Source organism: Papaver somniferum, chromosome 2 (assembly GCF_003573695.1).
Source record: "Papaver somniferum cultivar HN1 chromosome 2, ASM357369v1, whole genome shotgun sequence".
Classification (NCBI taxonomy): domain Eukaryota; kingdom Viridiplantae; phylum Streptophyta; class Magnoliopsida; order Ranunculales; family Papaveraceae; genus Papaver; species Papaver somniferum.
The window spans coordinates 169840215-169844476 of NC_039359.1; positions in this window are offsets into that span (position 1 = coordinate 169840215).

Below are 4262 nucleotides of genomic sequence, written 5' to 3' on the forward strand. Positions count from 1 at the left end.
TTTGACATACAAATTTGACACCATCCATGGATTACTTTTGGAAAAAAAGAAACAAAAAGAAAATAAATATGATATGTCAAAACCAAAAATATTGAAAATATGCAAACAAATCTCCACTAATTTGGGCCAAGAGCATAGCTCAGTGGTATCCCATCAACTCCAGTAAGGAGGAAGTCAGGCGTTCAATCTCCGCCGCCATAAAGCTTTGTGGTAGATTAGTTATATAGTGGGTTGAGCGGTGTTGGGTCTGGCAGTGGGGCCAGTCCAACTGGCTGGGTTCGGGTAAGAGCCTGGATCCGACTTTCGCGTATCAAAAAAAAATAAATCTCCAATAATTTTGTGATTTGGAGGGCCAACGAGATAATGATTTAGATTGAAGTTATTAGACACTTTCTTTATCAAAAGAAAATTAAATCAAGATCAATATAGTCACTACAAGGACTAATAATATTGGCTAATAAGCCGAGTGCGCACCCTTTGATATTTAGAATCCAATTCCAACTACAAGTGAAACAACTTCAAAATTTTGGAGAATAATACAAGGAAGAGAACTAAAAATTGCTAAATATCCCTCAGGAATGCAACAATTCTCTGTCTCATTGATGTTTGCAATTGTGAATACATGATAATGACATCTCATCCTTCTAGGATTTACAGAAAAACCAGTTTCAATTGCCTTATATGATTCTTTTTAAGAAAATAAAGAAATTATTGTCATTATCAACTTTGAAAAAAAAAACCATTGTGTGGTCTAAAAATTCTCTCCTTTTTGGCAAAAATTTAAAAAATATGCCAATATTATGGAAACGATGAAGAAATTTAACGCCAATTAGTTTATACGATTTATCAAACTCGTATGAAAAAATAAAAATTTGTTTCAGTTATCGCATGAGAAACCTCCTTTGAGGTTGGAGGATGGTTTCTTGTTAAAAAAATAGAAACCATATGTAAATCACATGATCTTCGTCTAAAAGACAAAGATATCAAATTGAATTGGCCGTAAATTTTTCAACCATGCACGTGACTAGTAACCATTAAGGTAATTAAATTGCGATAACACCAATTTTTGGTGTTTACAGTTTCATTAGAGGAATAGAAACTGTAAATAATTTTTTAATGGATTTTTTATTTATTTATTCTTTCTCTATAGAAAAAATTAAAGAAAAAATGAAACAATACATGTTTTTGGTGATTACAGTTTCATTAGAGAATAATAACTGTAAACCATCTTTTGATGGATTTTATTTTTTTCTTCCTTCATAAAAAAGAATCAGAGGAGAAAGTAAAAACGACTTCAAAGTCGATTACCTATTGCATATAAATATACAAAGATATAATGATAAAATTCAATACGTTAAATAATATTATATAATATAATGTGTAATATTATATAATATACGTTTATTATATATAATATTATATAATAAATGATAGCAAGCCTTTCTATTAAAATATTTATAGTCTCCGGGCTATTCTCAGGCAACTGAAAGTCTATGAGTGTGTTCCGGTAATTTCTTGAAATTCCTTCGTTGGTTTTTCTCCATCTCTTCCTCTTTCTGCTCTCCTTGTTATGACCTTACGATTGATGCCATTTTCAACTGCTTTCTCTTCAGTTTTTAGGGCAGTTACGGCGCTTACAAATATTGCAGGCTGCCATGCCTTGTACTTGTTCACGATCTTCAACCTCAAAGGGAAAACTATCATCGTTGAGCAGATTTTCTGAATCACCGTTTCTTGTTTCTCCCTCCTCATCACCCCAGTTTTCATCAACTTCGAACTCACAAAGTGACAAGGTTCCTTGTCCATTCAAAGGTAGAGATGGGTGTAGAGGTGGGGTTAATGGTAGGGGTTACGCGAAGAGTGCTATTTATCTTCATCTGTCAGATCATCACTTTCCTACAGAGACAGACAAGGAAATTTGCAGGGAACGCATACAACAGGACCATGAATACTTTGCTGCTTGGGAAAAAGTCCTTCGTGATATGCAGATGTGGTTGTGCATTAAGTACCTTCATATCCATGCATGGAAAAAGGCTTGTACTTCGCAGTCACATAAAGCTGATGTTATTGCAAGTCATCTCAATGGACAGGATGTTGATTTTCTTATTCATGGTATCTCAAAGCCTTTGGCTAATAGTTCGTCTGACAACGATGTGGAGTCGAGTAATTTTGATGATTGCAAAGGCTTGACTCTGGACTTTCTCGATACTGTGTTTCGGAGACGAATTACTACTACTGCCAGTATCCCCCTCCTTGCAGATTGTTGTTCTTTCGAACCCTAAAAGCTGCTCTAGATAAGGTGCTTGCCAAGCCAGGTGATATGCAGGCATGGATACAGATTTTGCTCCTTCCCACATGTACTCTCGATCTGTACATGCCTAATTGTCCCAGTGACGAAAGATCTGGCACTCGCAAAAAACTACAGATTACAGCACTCAATAAAGCATTGGGAATATGGAGAGAACCCAACGGTTGTGCAGCCTTGGTTCAAAAGTTGTTGAGTGTTTCCAAGCGTACTACAGCCATACGCAAGCCATCCAAGAAGGATCAGCAGGAAAAGAAGGTCAGTGCAAATATCACTGCTAGCAAGAAGAAGATAAGTCAATGACATTACACGGCTGCAGTTCGTGTATTTTCATCTGATGGCTTAGCACCGGCCTCCCAGGAGACTTTCCAAGACTTGCTGCCTAAACATCCACCCCCACCACCCCCTTCCATCCCTGTACATGACCCCTCAGTGCCTGCTTTGCGTGTTGAAACGGATGTTGTACTCTCTGCAATCAAGAGCTTCCCCAAAGTCACCTCTTGCCGGAGGGAAGGCCCGAAGGCACAACATCTTTTAGATGCTTTCAGTGGTGCTGCCGTTGCAGTATCAGATGATCTGCTACAGTCAATCACTGGTATCGTTAATTTATGGATAGAGGGTAAGTGTCCTTCATCACTTGGCGAATTCATCGCAAGCGCTCCCTTAACACCATTGCTCAAGGCTGGAGGAGGTGCGAGACCAATTGCGGTCGGCACCATCTGGAGACGCCTATGCTCTAAACTGGCAGCCACTTCAGCTTGCAAACTCTTATCATCATACTTTGGTGATTTCCAGTTTGGGGTGGGAATGTCTTGCGGCGGTGAGGGAATTTTACACGCGGCCAATCGTTTGTTGGAGTTAAAAGGGGACAGTTCAACACGAACTATGCTGCTGACCGACTTCACGAATGCATTCAACCTTGTCGATAGGTCTTCCATGCTTAAGGAGGTCAGTTTACATTGTCCTACTATATCAAAATGGGCCGAGTTTTGTTACTCCAACCCGGCTAGACTATCTTTCTTTATAATAAGACACCCCAAGTCGTCACATGGCGACCCCACAATCACTCTTAATTTTAGTGAAGCCACTTAAGCACTAGCTGTCCCTGTCACCGCTATCCAGTTGGCTACTCTTATAAGATATAATCCAGTAGGCAACCCCCAAGAGACACTTAACGTTTAAAGGATACCGTAAGGAACTCCAAATCTCCAACAGTCACTTAAAAAAGATACATCTGTGTACGACCAAAACCGTTCAACAAATGCAATCAGATCCCCCCTCATATTATCTGCAAAGTTAAAGTTCCACTTGGCAAATATCAGAAATGACAGCCGATGAAAAGATGTGATCTTTAGTTGATCAAAATAAGTGTGTTGGTTAGTAAACTAAATAGGGACGAATCACCAGAAACCTAACAGATGCGTCTGATGGCCATCAATTGTTAACTGATTCGAATGTATGAAAAGTTATGTCTTCTCATATGGAAATTATTCTATTGTGTTTGCATCATTTCAAGCAAATAAGTGTTTGCAGAATGAAAAAATCCAACAACGCCTCTAGGGCCTAGGCTTTATGGACGTGACTCTTCAGTTGCATAAGTAATTATGCCTAATATAAAGCGCTTCAATAGAATTGATACCATGCAACCCTTCTTCTTCATCATTTTCCATTCAGTCAGAAAGATAAGAAAATCTAACAAAATTTAAGAAAACCTCCAACAAAATGAGTTATATATATTTATTTATGTTGATCACAAATGACTTATATTTGCCCGAGCCTATATCTGGATTTTCTCAAAATCGGATATGGAAGTGTACCGTGAAATAGGCGAAGCTTTACTGCTTCACGAATTTTGTTTGAAATTAGAACTCGCTCTTACGGGTAAAAGTAGTTTGCAATGAAATGATGCAGTTAGAACTTAATTCACGAGTACGAGTATTTTTCCATGTTAAGAGTT